Source organism: Corylus avellana, chromosome 2 (genome assembly GCF_965113065.1).
Source record: "Corylus avellana chromosome 2, dhCorAvel1.hap1.2, whole genome shotgun sequence".
Classification (NCBI taxonomy): domain Eukaryota; kingdom Viridiplantae; phylum Streptophyta; class Magnoliopsida; order Fagales; family Betulaceae; genus Corylus; species Corylus avellana.
In genome coordinates this window covers 17,883,420-17,902,080 of record NC_142491.1, presented here as the reverse complement: position 1 = coordinate 17,902,080, position 18,661 = coordinate 17,883,420, and the positions used below count along the sequence as shown (strand labels likewise).

At 34.8% G+C, this 18,661-nt stretch overlaps 1 long non-coding RNA gene across 1 annotated transcript; it reads left to right on the top strand.

Moving 5' to 3' along the window:
* The first annotated feature begins 13,639 nt into the window (after positions 1-13,639).
* LOC132170782 (uncharacterized) lies at positions 13,640-15,165 on the top strand. The gene is made up of 3 exons (XR_009438991.2): positions 13,640-13,820; positions 14,052-14,125; positions 15,028-15,165. It is a non-coding gene; the product is annotated as an uncharacterized LOC132170782 (long non-coding RNA).
* The last annotated feature ends 3,496 nt before the right edge of the window (positions 15,166-18,661 follow it).

Sequence of the window (18,661 nt, the reverse complement as noted above, 5' to 3'; positions counted from 1 at the left end):
CCTCCAAACATCATAGTCCTCCTTGCAAGCCCGGAATAATTTTCTCGATCTAATTTAATCAATCTTACCAGAAAGGTGTAAAAATCATCTCTGCCTATATTTTCCTCCGTATCTCAGTATTCCAAATCATGTATACGAAATATTAATATGATGCTCTAATAATTATTAACTTCTCACCATCATAAATCTGTAAAAGTAAATAGCACCATCATTCTATAGTTTATATCTCCCAAAAACGTCATTACACGAATATACCTTAGAAGTGACATCATAATTTGATTCATTCTAAATACACAATTATTTCTATTTTCTCATCCCAAATCTTGCGTCGGTGTTACAATATCAGCAAAATCTCTCTGTACTACATCTTTACTTGATAACTCGTAACTCAGCAAAAGAAACTTGTAATTATTAGTCCAACTCAATTTGAAATGTAAGATTCTCATCCATTCTTGACTAATACATGTTGTGCCTTGCTACGCTCTAGAAATTAAATTGATCAGCAAGCAAAGCAAGATATGGGTAAGTTTCCAAGCTGGAAGTTCCAAAGTACACATGCTAAAATCTCTCTCTCTTGAGTCTTGCAAGGTCAAGAAGAGAAAAAGAGAGACTGATAGTCCTGTTGTTTTCCAGAAAAGAAGATTTGATAAGCATTTCAGGACCTGATGTGCATGTGACTCCTTCTGAGACTTTCAAAATACCCACATCGGAAGCTCTCTCTCCTCTGTCATGTATGAAGACTTGAAGAAAAGAGAGATACTTATCCTGAGAAGCATGATCAAGGATAATCTTGCTTCATCAGGACATGATCAACGATAATCTTGCTTCAATGGTTTACCACTGAGAGTATAAGGTGTTGGGTTTGTGAATCATGTTGTGATGCTGCATTTTTCTCTTGAGGATACGCTCAACTAGGAGAACAGTCGAGCTTTCATTGTATGGAAGGCTATTAGCAGAAGATCTCAGGTGAAGGGGTATGATCAGAAGACATGTGTTGCAATGGAGAAAGAGGTGTGAATTTATATGAAGGGTTTTCTGGATAATGAACGAGCGCGTGTGGTGCGCGTTGGCATGACAATTCATTCGGTTGCCCACGCATGGTATTCAAAGTCGTTGAGTGAACAGTAGGTTTGAAAAATGAGCTCCGTCGAATTATGACAGGAGACCAGATCCTACTTCCACGGGATCTTCTGACAAAATTTTCCATCACGGCCCGAGGTCGCCTAACGCTTTGTTGTTTACTGTTTATTTCACCTGAATTTTTTTTTTTTTTTTTTTTTTAAAGCCACTTGTCTGCTGCTACCAGAAACTTCAAAAAAATCTCTTCAGTTTATGACGCTCAGTCTCTTCTCAGTACTTCATTTCTCCCAAATTCTTCGTATTCTCAACTATCTTCCTTACTCTCCTAAATATGGCAGCATCATCGTCATCCGTTAACAACATCGATTTGAATGCTGCTCCTGCAGCACAACCCATTGATATTCCTAATGTGCAACCGGATGTGCTTGTTGTTCCCCCTGAAGTGCCTGCTATTCATCCCGTCGTACCTATTGCACATCCTAATGAACCTGCTACATATCCTGACGTATGGCAGCCAACTTTTACCTTTGACAATCGTCCTATCACTATTCACGATTCTGTCATGCTCCACGATTCTACTGCTGTAGCGGTGGCCAAAGGTTTCGTAATTCCACGGGATCAGACATTGTTAGCTGATAGATCGGATACTGATGCTATTAACGATTCATTGGCATTCAGTATCCAAGATGCTGCTTCAGTTTCTGACATGGCACGACGTTTGCATGCCAGAGCTGATGAGCTGAAAGTCTTAAGAAAACAAATTAGGGTCATACAGCGACTACTCAAATACTACAAACGAAGACACGTGGATTTGAAGCAGGAGAATACTCAGCTGAAAAAGATTGTGTTGTCTTATGCGGAAGACATGGGATCAAAGATGCTAGCAATGGAGAAAAATACCGAACGTCTCCAGCGACAGTACGATAAACTCTGGGTCGATTTTCAGGGGTGTAGCATGTCTTCCCGCACAGGCTCTAGTCGGGTACCTCATTATAAATAAATATTCTTTTTGATAATTCAATTATATAAATATATGTGATTCTGCTCACACTAGGTTTTTTTTGTGCAGAAATAATATTCCTAGAGCAACTCTATGGAATCATCTGCTCATCATTACCACATGTCTCTTTATGCAGCAAATTTTTTTTTTTTTTTTTTTTTTACCATGGACACTGATGTGTAATATTATAAGAAGCTTGTTTTCCAACCATTTCTTTTCGTAATCATCCAGTACTCAATCAATATTCATTATGTAATCATTCTGTCATTGTAATAACTTCCTTTAAACAAACAATTTATTTAACAAGTTAATCACTTCAATAAAACATCTAAGTATGCACCATCACATGTTATCAACCTCTAAAATCCATGCATATCATTGAACATGTATCTTATAAAGGAAAATTAGATCATATCACTATATTATATTGTCTTTCAACTCTTACCTTTATACTTCAAAATACCTCAAGAATAATAATTCATCATCTTTTCCTCATGAAAGAAAATTATATCAAAAGCTTTGGTATGTATCTAGAATTCTCATAACACAAGACTTACTAATGCCTCAAAATTTAAATATTATCCACAACCTAAGAGTACCAATTCGTCCTCAAATTGAGTTGGACTAATAATTACAAGTTTCTTTTGCTGAGTTACGAGTTATCAAGTAAAGATGTAGTACAGAGAGATTTTGCTGATATTGTAACACCGACGCAAGATTTGAGATGAGAAAATAGAAATAATTGTGTATTTAGAATGAATCAAATTATGATGTCACTTCTAAGGTATATTCGTGTAATGACGTTTTTGGGAGATATAAACTATAGAATGATGGTGCTATTTACTTTTACAGATTTATGATGGTGAGAAGTTAATAATTATTAGAGCATCATATTAATATTTCGTATACATGATTTGGAATACTGAGATACGGAGGAAAATATAGGCAGAGATGATTTTTACATCTTTCTGGTAAGATTGATTAAATTAGATCGAGAAAATTATTCCGGGCTTGCAAGGAGGACTATGATGTTTGGAGGTATGGACTAATGATCACATGACTTTTTATTTAATTTGATGTTTAATCCTTAACTGTAGACTGTCTTATATAAGGAGATGAATAATTTGATTGTTGTCATTAAAAGTTGAAAAAAAAAAAAGGAATAGATTTTGAGGTAAGGTTTTAGTGTGAACTGATGAACAATTGTAGAAATCGAGACTTTAGACTGTGAATAAGATTTATTTCTAGAAGAAGGAAGCGAAATTTCAACATGATAAAAGTGAATATTGGAAAGTAGGCTCTGATGAATGATTGAAAAGAATATTTTAAATCTGAATCGCTCAATTTCAAGATTGGACGGTAATACTATAGGCCTTAATTTCGAGGACGAAATTTCAATAAGAAGGGAAGATTGTAGCGCCCCGAAATTTTCAAAGTTATTTAAACAGATTATTTTGATGATGATGTTATTTTGATATCCATTTTAGCCTATGATTTTAATTCTGGGGAAATTTATGATATTACAGAGAGTGGTAATTAGAGAATGGTAATTGGTGAAATAATAGGATAGTAAATGGTAAGAAAAATTGTAGATGGATAAATGTAGATATAATAGTGTTGGTAGATGGAATAGTAAAATGGAAGGTAGAATAGCAAGGGAAGGTAGAATAGTCAATGGTAGGTATAATAGTACTAGCAGAATGGAGATTTATATATGGGTAGTACTAGGTGAAGATTCATAGATAGATACTAGTAGGTGAAGATTTATAGATAAGTACTAGTAGATGGAGATTTATAGATGGATACTAGTAGATGGAGATTTATAGATGGATACTAGTAGGTGGAGATTTATAGATAAGTACTAGTAGATGGAGATTTATAGATGGATACTAGTAGGTGGAGATTTATAGATAAGTACTAGTAGATGGAGATTTATAGATGGATACTAGTAGGTGGAGATTTATAGATAAGTACTAGTAGATGGAGATTCATAGATGGATACTAGTAGATGGAGATTCATAGATGGACACTAGTAGATGGAGATTTATAGATAAGTACTAGTAGATGGAGATTCATAGATGGACACTAGTAGATGGAGATTTATAGATAAGTACTAGTAGATGGAGATTTATAGATGGATACTATTAGATGGAGATTTATAGATAAGTACTAGTAGATGGAGATTTATAGATGAAGATTAGTGGATGAAGGTTTGTAGATGAAGATTGGTAGATGGAGATGGTTTCCTATAAATAGAGTCCTCACCCTTCACAAATTTCACTACTCCTCTCCCTTCTCTTCCACATATTCTTCCTTCTTCTGTTTTCTACTCGGTCTTTCTTCTTTCTGAAAGTGTTTACACGAAACAGAGAGAGAAAGAGCGAGACAAAGCGTTGCAAGAAAGAAAGAACACGAGAGAGAATGGACTTGAGAAATTAGTTTGAAAGATATACTAGTAGTGTTAGTCAGATTGGAGCAACTAGATCCTTCAGACCACTTTTAGCTTTAGTCTAGAGGTAAGTAAATTCACTACCCCTTCTAAAATTACTTCATGTCATGCTATTTATTCATTCTTGTATCAAACTGTAAATGATTATTTTATTTACCTGTCATGGAGATATGTTGCATGCATGAAGGATTTCTAAAAGAATTATTTAGAAAGTTTCTATTGCTTTAAATGCTTTCTAAGTACACAAGTTTATATTTGGAAAAGTTTCCATTTTTTAGAAAAGAAAGTTGAGAAAATGATGATGATTATAAGAAAGAAGAATGATGATAAACCCTCCTACATGTTGCCCTAAGATGCATCAAAAAAAATACAAAGAAAAGTACAAGAAATGAGTTAAATGTTTATGAAATGAGGGTACATGTATGGAGGAGAGTATTTTTGGCCCCAAGATAAGATGAGAGGAGTTCGGTACCGATACTCGGATGGAGGCGAAACCACTGAAGGAGGCTATGCCAGAAGGTGGTATTCCATCAATAGACCGTTGAGTGCACCAAGAAAAAGAGTTAATTGACGGTCGGGGCATGGCTGAGGCCTCAGTTCAGTGCCATGGTCATAGGACCCGCAACCCTCGTACACAGGGGTAACAGTGTACATGGGCCCTAATATGAGAAAATGATGATATGATTTCAAAAATGATATACTATGATGATTTACAATGACGATTTATAACGATGATATACTATGATGATTTACAATGATGATTTATGACGATGATTTATTCATAGACGTAATAATATGTATATGCTACGGGAGATGCAACTGTACATACATGTATTATTATGGCTGGATGTATATTTATTTGTGAAAACGATTTTCAAAACTGAGAACAAGGAGTAAAACTATTTATGGTTGTGGATTTTACTTGCTGGGCCCCCTTTGGGCTCATTCAGTTTTATTTCTTGTTTTCAGGTAGAAAGGACGCTGGAATAGGAGGCCGGAATGGGGATGGGAATAATTATTAACTTTCAAAGTCTTTTCATATCAATTATTGTAATAATATGATTTTCCGCAACTAAAGTTTAATGTTTTCTAATTTCGCTTGTAATAAAATCTCTTGAACAATATTTTATACATTTATCGTATCCTTTAAAATCAAGTACTCTGATAAACCTTATAGAAAATTGTAACATCCCCAGCCCGTTAAGGCTGAGTTTGCCACTTTTCTTCTTTTACAACCAAAAGTTCTTGCAAAGATCTATAAGGTCTATCAGAGTATTTGATTTTAAAGGATACGATAAATGTATAAAACATTGTTCAAGAGATTTTATTACAAGCGAAATTAGAAAACATTAAACCTTAGTTGCGGAATATCATATTATTACAATCACTGATATGAAAAGACTTTGAAAATTAATAATTATTCCCATCCCCATTCCGGCCTTCTATTCCAGCGTCCTTTCTACCTGAAAACAAGAAATAAAACTGAATGAGCCTAAAGGGGGCCCAGCAAGTAAAATCCACAACCATAAATAGTTTTGTTCCTTGTTCTCAGTTTTGATAATTGTTTTTACAAATAAATATACATCCAGCCATAGTAATAATACATGTATGTACGGTTGCATCTTCCGTAGCATATACGTACTATTACGTCTATTATTAGATCATCGTCATAAATCATCTTTATAAATCATCATCATAATGCATCGCTATAAATCATCATTGTAAATCATCATAGTATATCATCATTGAAAATCATCATAGTAAATCATCGTTGAAATTATATTATCATTTTCTCATATTAGGGCCCATGTACACTATTACCCCTGTGTACGAGGGTTGCGGGTCCTTGTGACCATGGCACTGAACTGTGGCCTCAGCCATGCCCGACCGTCAATTAACTCTTTTCGTGGTGCACTCAACGGTCATGTTGATGGAATACCACCTTCTGGCATAGCCTCCTTCAGTGGTTTCGCCTCCATCCGAGTATCGGTACCGAACTCCTCTCATCTTATCTTGGGGCCAAAAATACTCTCCTCCATACATGTACCCTCATTTCATAAACATTTAACTCATTTCTTATACTTTTCTTTGTACTTCTTTTGATGCATCTTAGGGCAACATGTAGGAGGGTTTATCATCATTCTTCTTGTAACAATCTGATCTCATATAGCGGAAAAAACTGTAATTATCAATACAAAAAAAATACTGTTAAAATACTTTTCTTTATACAAAAATACCCAAAGCTATGTCGTACAAGACATTTATACAAATCTATCCGACAGTCTAAACTCTAGACAAAACTTAACCAACTTGGAATCTCTGTACATCTCAATATGAATCTCTAATCACCACTGCATAATTACCTTAATTTTCCATTCCTGCAAGCACTACAAAAAAACTGTGAAGTAGTGAGCCAATTGATTTCCGACAATATAAATCATTGTTGAATCATATATAGCAAAATGCTAGACAAGTTATAAAACCACAAAAATCCGTATTATTGGATATCAATATCATACTCAGTAAGTAAGAATACTTACAGTGGATTACATGAATGGATCATCAAAGGTAATTACTTGAAACCCGTTTGGCTGCAGTTGGTCCATACCCATAACAATCTCTTCACTGACTTTCTCTCTCTCTCTCTCGCCTAAACTCTCTTTCTTCCTCTTCAGCTCTCTGTCTTAAATTCCATCTCACTCTCGGTTTCTCTCCTCTCTTACTCACGTATTCTATGATTATGAAACATGTTGAGCAGGGGAGAGGAATTAAATATACGAAATAAAGTAAGATGGAATGAAGAAAGAAGAAGAAAGGAAATAATATAATAAGAAAAAAAATAGGAATAAGAAAGAAAGAGTGGGAGTGTTGTCGGCAAGTAAAGAAAGAAGAAAAGAAAAATAATATAATATGAATAAAATAGTAATAAGAAAGATAGAGTGGGAGTGTTGTCGGCAAGTAAAGAAAGAAGAAAAGAAAAATAATATAATATGAATAAAATAGTAATAAGAAAGAAGAAAAGAAAAATAATATAATATGAATAAAATAGTAATAAGAAAGAAAGAGTGGGAGTAGGTGAGTGAGAGTTGTCGGGGGAGAAAAGGAGAAAAGAAAAAAATAATATAAAATAAGAATATAAAAAGGAATAAGAAAGAAGTTTAGGTGTGAACTCAAAGTTTAGGTTTGAATAAAAAAGAATAAGAAAGAAAAAGTGGGAGCATTGTTCGGCAAGTGGGTTGGTGAAAATGAATAAAAGAAATATAATATTGGTAAAGAAGGAAGGATAAGCGTGATTGAAGGGAGGAGAGAGAAAAATAAAGGAAAAGGGTGTTGATAAAGTCAAAAATGGACAAAGAAGAAAAGTGGACTAATTTGGGTACAGATTTTCCGAAATCTGACCCATCATAATCTGTCTAATGTCCTTAATTAATCAGTCACCAAAAATTATAATCATACTCCAAAATATATTAATCAATCTTCAATTATTATATCTCTTCAATCACCCAATAAAATAATCAATATAAAATCATCATCATGATATAATAACCTCAAATCAATATTCATTCCAATAATATTCATAAGATCTAATAAATTCCTCAAGAATAAATATTATTACCTAATATCATCAATAAATATCTCAACCTCAAAGTAAATGCCATTACCTAATATGAATATTAATATAATCATAGCATCAATTTAATATCTCTAAAATAAGACTTTAAAAATCTGGGTTGCTACAATCTTCCCTCCTTATTAGAATTTCGTCCTCGAAATTAAAGCCCATAAATTACCACCTATCTCCAAATTGAGCAACTCAATTTAAAAACAAATCACACTTGAACCATAACTTACTCAAGTTACTATAAAAATTTTTTTAAATTCAATCTGTTCATAAATAAATATCATAACATATTCCATACCCAGGCGATGTGAGACTCCACAAGCACTCTTCTTGGGCACCAGTGTCACCGTTGGCAATCCTCAGGGAATTTCTTCATTCTCGGCCCTTAACTTTTGGCCCTTATACATTTCATTGTGTCTTAACTGACACCATTATAATATAACCCACTTTTGGCATCACCAACGTGTGTCCACTAGCGACCCTCATAGGCTTGTGCACACTCCCACCATCTCAGGCTGGTAATGCTTTGATACCATTTTGTAACATCCCAGGGAAAAGCGCTAGCCACATCTGCGCTATTACCCCAAAAGGACTAGTCAATTTGGAGCTTCCCTAGAATTCATTATAAAGCCCAGTTTCACCGAGTAACTAGGCAATGTGGGACTTAGCACCCATGACTATCTCTATAAACTACCCACTCAATGTGGGCTTCTTCTCATCTTCCCAATATGGGACTGGGGTGTTACAAACTCCCCCTCTTAAACTCCTGACGTCCTCGTCAGGTCCACGTCATGCAATGCTTCAATACCACATGACCTGGCGTTACTAGGTGGCACTGGGCTTTAGAATGAATTCTAGGGAAGCTCCAAATTGACTAGTCCTTTTGGGGTAATAGCGCAGATGTGGCTAGCGCTTTTCCCTGGGATGTTACAAAATGGTATCAAAGCATTACCAGCCTGAGATGGTGGGAGTGTGCACAAGCCTATGAGGGTCGCTAGTGGACACACGTTGGTGATGCCAAAAGTGGGTTATATTATAATGGTGTCAGTTAAGACACAATGAAATGTATAAGGGCCAAAAGTTAAGGGCCGAGAATGAAGAAATTCCCTGAGGATTGCCAACGGTGACACTGGTGCCCAAGAAGAGTGCTTGTGGAGTCTCACATCGCCTGGGTATGGAATATGTTATGATATTTATTTATGAACAGATTGAATTTAAAAAAAAATTTATAGTAACTTGAGTAAGTTATGGTTCAAGTGTGATTTGTTTTTAAATTGGGTTGCTCAATTTGGAGATAGGTGGTAATTTATGGGCTTTAATTTCGAGGACAAAATTCTAATAAGGAGGGAAGATTGTAGCAACCCAGATTTTAAACAAATCACACTTGAACCATAACTTACTCAAGTTACTATAAAAAAATTTTTAAATTCAATCTGTTCATAAATAAATATCATAACATATTCCATACCCAGGCGATGTGAGACTCCACAAGCACTCTTCTTGGGCACCAGTGTCACCGTTGGCAATCCTCAGGGAATTTCTTCATTCTCGGCCCTTAACTTTTGACCCTTATACATTTCATTGTGTCTTAACTGACACCATTATAATATAACCCACTTTTGGCATCACCAACGTGTGTCCACTAGCGACCCTCATAGGCTTGTGCACACTCCCACCATCTCAGGCTGGTAATGCTCTGATACCATTTTGTAACAATCTGATCTCATATAGCGGAAAAAACTGTAATTATCAATACAAAAAAAATACTGTTAAAATACTTTTCTTTATACAAAAATACCCAAAGCTATGTCGTACAAGACATTTATACAAATCTATCCGACAGTCTAAACTCTAGACAAAACTTAACCAACTTGGAATCTCTGTACATCTCAATATGAATCTCTAATCACAACTGCATAATTACCTTGATTTTCCATTCCTGCAAGCACTACAAAAAAACTGTGAAGTAGTGAGTCAATTGATTTCCGACAATATAAATCATTGTTGAATCATATATAGCAAAATGCTAGACAAGTTATAAAACCACAAAAATCCGTATTATTGGATATCAATATCATACTCAGTAAGTAAGAATACTTACAGTGGATTACATGAATGGATCATCAAAGGTAATTACTTGAAACCCGTTTGGCTGCAGTTGGTCCATACCCATAACAATCTCTTCACTGACTTTCTCTCTCTCTCTCTCGCCTAAACTCTCTTTCTTCCTCTTCAGCTCTCTGTCTTAAATTCCATCTCACTCTCGGTTTCTCTCCTCTCTTACTCACGTATTCTATGATTATGAAACATGTTGAGCAGGGGAGAGGAATTAAATATACGAAATAAAGTAAGATGGAATGAAGAAAGAAGAAGAAAGGAAATAATATAATAAGAAAAAAAATAGGAATAAGAAAGAAAGAGTGGGAGTGTTGTCGGCAAGTAAAGAAAGAAGAAAAGAAAAATAATATAATATGAATAAAATAGTAATAAGAAAGATAGAGTGGGAGTGTTGTCGGCAAGTAAAGAAAGAAGAAAAGAAAAATAATATAATATGAATAAAATAGTAATAAGAAAGAAAGAGTGGGAGTATTGTCGGCAAGTAAAGAAAGAAGAAAAGAAAAATAATATAATATGAATAAAATAGTAATAAGAAAGAAAGAGTGGGAGTAGGTGAGTGAGAGTTGTCGGGGGAGAAAAGGAGAAAAGAAAAAAATAATATAAAAAGGAATAAGAAAGAAGTTTAGGTGTGAACTCAAAGTTTAGGTTTGAATAAAAGAGAATAAGAAAGAAAAAGTGGGAGCATTGTTCGGCAAGTGGGTTGGTGAAAATAAATAAAAGAAATATAATATTGGTAAAGAAGGAAGGATAAGCGTGATTGAAGGGAGGAGAGAGAAAAATAAAGGAAAAGGGTGTTGGTAAAGTCAAAAATGGACAAAGAAGAAAAGTGGACTAATTTGGGTACAGATTTTCCGAAATCTGACCCATCATAATCTGTCTAATGTCCTTAATTAATCAGTCACCAAAAATTATAATCATACTCCAAAATATATTAATCAATCTTCAATTATTATATCTCTTCAATCACCCAATAAAATAATCAATATAAAATCATCATCATGATATAATAACCTCAAATCAATATTCATTCCAATAATATTCATAAGATCTAATAAATTCCTCAAGAATAAATATTATTACCTAATATCATCAATAAATATCTCAACCTCAAAGTAAATGCCATTACCTAATATGAATATTAATATAATCATAGCATCAATTTAATATCTCTAAAATAAGACTTTAAAAATCTGGGTTGCTACACTTCTTTCTTATAATCATTGTTATTTCTCAACTTTCTTTTCTAAAAAATGGAAACTTTTTCAAATATAAACTTGTGTACTTAGAAAGCATTTAAAGAAATAGAAACTTTCTAAATAATTCATTTATAAATCCTTCATGCATGCAACATATCTCTATGACAGGTAAATAAAATAATCATTTACAGTTTGATACAATAATGAATAAATAGCATGACATGAAGAAATTTTAGAAGGGGTAGTGAATTTACTTACTTCTAGACTGAAGCTAAAAGTGGTCTGAAGGATCTAGTTGCTTCAATCTGACTAACACCACTAGTATATCTTTTGAAACTAATTTCTCGAGTCCGTTCTCTCTCGTGTTCTTTCTTTCTTGCAACGCTTTGTCTCGCCCTTTCTCTCTCTGTCTCATGTAAACACTTAGAGAAAGAAGAAAGACCGAGTAGAAAACGGAAGAAGGAAGAATATGTGGAAGAGAAGGGAGTGAAGTGGTGAAATTTGTGAAGGGTGAGGACTCTATTTATAGGAAACCATCTCCATCTACCAATCTTCATCTATAAACCTTCATCCACTAATCTCCATCTATAATTCTCCATCTACTAGTATCCATCTATAAATCTCCATCTACTGATACTATTATACCTACCATTGATTATTCTACCTTCCATTTTACTATCATATTATTTCACCAATTACCATTTTCTAATTACAGAGAGTGGTAATTAGAGAATGGTAATTGGTGAAATAATAGGATAGTAAATGGTAAGAAAAATTGTAGATGGATAAATGTAGATATAGTAGTGTTGGTAGATGGAATAGTAAAATGGAAGGTAGAATAGTAAGGGAAGGTAGAATAGTCAATGGTAGGTATAATAGTACTAGTAGAATGGAGATTTATATATGGGTAGTAGTAGGTGAAGATTTATAGATGGATACTAGTAGGTGAAGATTTATAGATAAGTACTAGTAGATGGAGATTTATAGATGGATACTAGTAGATGGAGATTTATAGATAGATACTAGTAGGTGGAGATTTATAGATAAGTACTAGTAGATGGAGATTTATAGATGGATACTAGTAGGTGGAGATTTATAGATAAGTACTAGTAGATGGAGATTTATAGATGGATACTAGTAGGTGGAGATTTATAGATAAGTACTAGCAGATGAAGATTCATAGATGGATACTAGTAGATGGAGATTCATAGATGGATACTAGTAGATGGAGATTTATAGATAAGTACTAGTAGATGGAGATTTATAGATGGATATTAGTAAATGGAGATTTATAGATGAAGATTAGTGGATGAAGGTTTGTAGATGAAGATTGGTAGATGGAGATGGTTTCCTATAAATAGAGTCCTCACCCTTCACAAATTTCACTACTCGTCTCCCTTCTCTTCCACATATTCTTCCTTCTTCCGTTTTCTACTCGGTCTTTCTTCTTTCTGAAAGTGTTTACATGAAACAGAGAGAGAAAGAGTGTAGTGCCCCAGATTTAAAATCCTCATTTAAAGATATTAAATTGAAGATAATATTATTTTAATAATTATATTAAGTGATGAGATTTGTTCTTGAAGAATTTATGGATTATATGAGTATTATAGGAATGAAGTTTTATTTGAGATCATACATCCTAAGGTTTAGGATAGATTATAGCTTGATAATTTAGTTGGTGACTTTAAGAGATATGATGATATAATGATACATATTATACATTTGAAGGAAAGTTAGCTTTGAGGGATAGTTGATTTGGTGTTAGCAAATGAAGAATGGTGTGAGAATGGTTAGATGAGATTAGATATAATTTTAATAAGGAGTGGGCCCAAAGTGTTGTTAATAATGTTCATCTCTTATTATATAGGACCGGAACCCTTCAATAATTCACACCATTTTCTTTCTTTTCCTTTATTTATTCCTCTTTTTCCACACTCCCCTCTCTTTTTCCATGAGGCCCCCACCCACTTTCTTATCTTCCTTTCTTATTTTCCACCAGCACACCAACGACCAACCCCTCTCTTCCCCCACTTTCCACAATACTACCACTCATTACTCCCATTTTTCTTCCTTCCTTCTTTTACCACATGGCTTTTGAACTTTTCTTTTTATTTTTCTTTGACTTCACCTACTCCCATTTCTTATTACTTAACGGAGAAGAAGAAACAATAAGATAGAGAGAGGGAGTTTTAAAAAGGAGAAGACAGAGGGAGATAGAATGTTGCAATAGAGTGAGAAATGGACAAAGTAGCATGAGAAAAACAAAGCGGGTGAGATGCTGAGGGGGGAGAAACAGAGATTTAAAGGATGACCAAAAGAGAAATTCGCAGAATAACAAAGATAGGTTCTTCAAAGGTAAAATTCTTCTTCCTTTAGCTATGGGTATTTGATTTTAAGTTGAGTAATAGGCCTTAGATGAGAACCTTTTTGATTTAATCATGATGATATTGGGTGGTTTCACTCTTGAGAATTTTGAATTAGTAGTGGGAGTTGATTCTCTATTTTAATGGGTTAACTTCCCTAAAGGAGTAGACTGGAGTTAATTGATTCTCGTGAATTGTTATTAATTTAGTTGTGAATAAACAGAGTGGAACAACAAGATATTTTTTTCAAGATGATTAATTAGCAATTTAAAGACTGCTCATAGCTTCAGTCTAGAGGTAAGTAAATTCACTACCCCTTCTAAAATTACTTCATGTCATGCTATTTATATATTCTTGTATCAAATTGTAAATGATTATTTTATTTACGTATTATGAAGTTATGTTGCATGCATGAAGGATTTCTAAAAGAATTATCTAGAAAGTTTCTATTTGTTTAAATGCTTTTTAAGCACAACAAGTTTATATTTGGAAAAGTTTCCATTTTAAGAAAAGAAAGTTGAGAAATGATGATGATTATAAGAAAGAAAAATGATGATAAACCCTCCTACATGTTGCCCTAAGATGCATCAAAAGAAGTACAAAGAAAAGTACAAGAGATGAGATAAATGTTTATGAAATGAGGGCACATGTATGGAGGAGAGTATTTTTGGCCCCAAGATAAGATAAGATGAGAGTTCGGTACCGATACTCGGATGGAGGCGAAACCACTGAAGGAGGCTATGCCAGAAGGTGGTATTCCATCAACAGACCGTTGAGTGCACCAAGAAAAAGAGTTAATTGACGGTCGGGCATGGCTGAGGCCACAGTTCAGTGCCATGGTCACAAGGACCCGCAACCCTCGTGCACAGGGGTAATAGTGTACATGGGCCTTATTATGAGAAAATGATACTATATTTTCAACGAAGATATGCTAAGATGATTTACAAAGATTATTTATAATGATGCATTATGATGATGATTTATAAAGATGATTTACAACGATGATCTATTACTAGATGTAATAGTATGTATATGTTACGGGAGATGCAACCGTACATACAGATATTATTATGGCTAGAATTATATTTATTTGCGAAAATGATTTTCAAAACTGAGAACAAGGAGTAAAACTATTTATGGTCGTGGATGTTACTTGCTGGGCCCCTTTGGGCTCATTCAGTTTTATTTCTTGTTTTCAGGTAGAAAGGATGCTGGAATAGGAGGCCGGAATGGGGTGGGAATAATTATTAATTTTCAAAGTCTTTTCATATAAGTTATTGTAATGATATGATATTCCGCAACTAAAGTTTAATGTTTTCTAATTCCGCTTGTAATAAAATCTCTTGAAAAAAAATGTTTTACGCATTTATTGTATCTTTTAAAATCAAGTACTCTGATAGACCTTATAGATCTTTGCAAGAATTTTTGTTGAAAAAGAAGAAAAGTGGCAAACTCAGTCTTAACGGACTGGGGATGTTACAAAGAGCGAGACAAAGCGTTGCAAGAAAGAAAGAACACGAGAGAGAACAGATTTGAGAAATTAGTTTGAAAGATATACTAGTAGTGTTAGTCAGATTGGAGCAACTAGATCCTTCAGACCACTTTTAGCTTCAGTCTAGAGGTAAGTAAATTCACTACCTCTTCTAAAATTACTTCATGTCATGCTATTTATTCATTCTTGTATCAAACTGTAAATGATTATTTTATTTACCTGTCATAGAGACATGTTGCATGCATGAAGGATTTCTAAAAGAATGATTTAGAAAGTTTCTATTTCTTTAAATGCTTTCTAAGTACACAAGTTTATATTTGGAAAAGTTTCAATTTTTGAGAAAAGAAAGTTGAGAAAATGATGATGATTATAAGAAAGAAGAATGATGATAAACCCTCCTACATGTTGCCCTAAGATGCATCAAAAGAAGTACAAAGAAAAGTACAAGAAATGAGTTAAATGTTTATGAAATGAGGACACATGTATGGAGGAGAGTATTTTTGGCCCCAAGATAAGATGAGATGAGTTCGGTACCGATACTCGGATGGAGGAGAAACCACTGAAGGAGGCTATGCCAGAAGGTGGTATTCCATCAACATGACCGTTGAGTGCACCAAGAAAAGAGTTAATTGACGGTCGGGCATGGCTGAAGCCACAGTTCAGTGCCATGGTCACAAGGACCCGCAACCCTCGTACACAGGGGTAATAGTGTACATGGGCCCTAATATGAGAAAATGATAATATAATTTCAACGAGGATTTACTATGATGATTTTCAATGATGATATACTATGATGATTTACAATGATGATTTATAGCGATGCATTATGATGATGATTTATAAAGATGATTTATGACGATGATCTAATAATAAATGTAATAGTACGTATATGCTACGGAAGATGCAACCGTACATACATGTATTATTATTATGGCTGGATGTATATTTATTTGTAAAAACAATTATCAAAACTAAGAACAAGGAACAAAACTATTTATGGTTGTGGATTTTACTTGCTGGGCTCCCTTTGGGCTCATTTAGTTTTATTTCTTGTTTTCAGGTAGAAAGGACGCTGGAATAGAAGGCCGGAATTGGGGCGGGAATAATTATTAACTTTCAAAGTCTTTTCATATCAATTATTGTAATAATATGATTTTCCGCAACTAAAGTTTAATGTTTTCTAATTTCGCTTGTAATAAAATCTTTTGAATGATGTTTTATATATTTATCGTATTCTTTAAAATCAAGCACTTTGATAGACCTTATAGATCTTTGCAAGAACTTTTGTTGTAAAAGAAGAAAAGTGGCAAACTCAGCCTTAACGGGCTGGGGATGTTACATCCCAGCTATTGGGCAAAGATGCCAAGACGATCAACGCGTGAACCTCATCATCAAAATTAATTTCCACCGAGGATAATTGATTTGTGATGGTGTTGAACTCATTGAGATGATGTGCCACCGAAGTCCCTTCCGCCATCTTTAGGTTGAACAATTTTTTCATCAGATGCACCTTGTTGTTAGCCGACGGCTTCTCATACATGCTTGACAAAGCCGCCATTAGACTTGCTGTGGTCTTCTCCTTTACAAAGTTGTGTGCAACTGATTTTGACAGTGATAACCTGATAACTGCTAGGGCTTTACGATCAAGCAGAGCCCACTCGTTATCATCCATGTCGTCGGGTTGTTCTTCTAAAAGAGGTTGATGAAGATCCTTCCCATAAAGAATATCTTCAATCTGTACCTTCCAAAACCCAAAATCTTTGCCGTCGAATTTCTCGATTCCCATCTTTCCTTCTTCACCTGCCATCGCTCCCACTCGAACCAACAGCTCTGATACCAGTTGTTAGGAAATTAATCCTATTTCCCGAGACCCGTGAGATGCAAAAATAAGAAGAATGCGGAATAACAAAGATTAGGCAATTACACACGACACAAAGATTTAAGTGGTTCGGCTTAACAAGCCTACATCCACTGGCGGAGACGACCCGGAGAAAATCCACTATCAAAAGATGGAGTACAAAAATAGTAGAGAGAAAATCACTCAGATCCAAAAGCCCCAATACACCCAAATCTCACTATCACACAAGAGAGATTATTCCCAAAATAGAATACAAAAGACAGATGTACAAACTCTTCTTTTGCTGGAACGGATGGTGGCTGATCTCTATTTTCTTCTCTCACTCTGCAATATCCTTTTTCTTCTAATCACTTGTTTTTGGCTTCCCCAAAAACCACCAAGAAGAAAACACCGTTGCTGCCCTTGTACCTCCTCTTAAATTCTCTCTTTTTCTCCTCCCTTCGGTGCTTCACGTTTTTGGCACACACAAATTCACCTTGTGCTTTGTTCCTTATATAGAAGCTTTAACTCTCATTTTACATGTTGGTCTAGGACTCCTACTATAAATCAAACAAGGAGTCCAATTACACATAGGAGAAGGACTCCAAAACAAACTTGGACAAAAGTCTTCTAAACCCAAAAGGAGTAGAGAACTAGTGGGGACCACGTGTGATGGGTGGCAAGTCACACCTAACAGGACCATCCTCGAGTTCGGTTGTAGAGGCGCTCAAAGTGACTTTGATATTCACTCACAGTAGACGTTTGTTGAATCTTCGCAAGCTCTCCATCCACGTTATCATATGCTGAAGGACCGAATCGAAGAAGAAGTCCCTCCACAAATTCATCCCATGTTGGTTCTCCACGACATGCTACTAACCAATCAAACCACTGTATGGCATCCCCATCCAAGCTGATTGATGCTATCTCCACCTTTGAATCAGCGGGTGTGTGGTGATATTTGAAGAATCACTCTGCTCTGGATATCCATCCCGATGGATCTTCATCATCCCAACGCGGAAACTCCAATTTCATACGTGGAGCTCCATACTCTTGCTCCCTTCGTAATCGAGGTTCTGGTGACTCTTGATTTTTGTTTGATCTCACGTCTTCCTCTTGTGATGATCGAACTTCCAATGACTCCCGATTTTTACCTAACTTAGAGTTCACACATCGGCTGTCTATGACTTCTTCCATTAATCCCCTCAATTGTTCCACAATCTTCGGAATAATTCTTGCTTCAAAAGAAACCTCGTCAAATGAAATATTGCTAGTGCCAGCCATGGCGTACTGCTTTAAGTCGGTAATACCAAGCTCTCTTTTTTGATTACGTGTAAAGGGCATAAACTACTACTTCTTTTTTTTTTTTTTTTTTTTTAATCTTTTTTTTTTTTTTTAACCCTTAGGCTAGATAAGATATCCGCAGAATACAATAAGCTGGAAAGTGCTAACTTAACTCTATTACCAAACAGTAAAAACTTCCAACACTAAACCAGGATAAGATAAT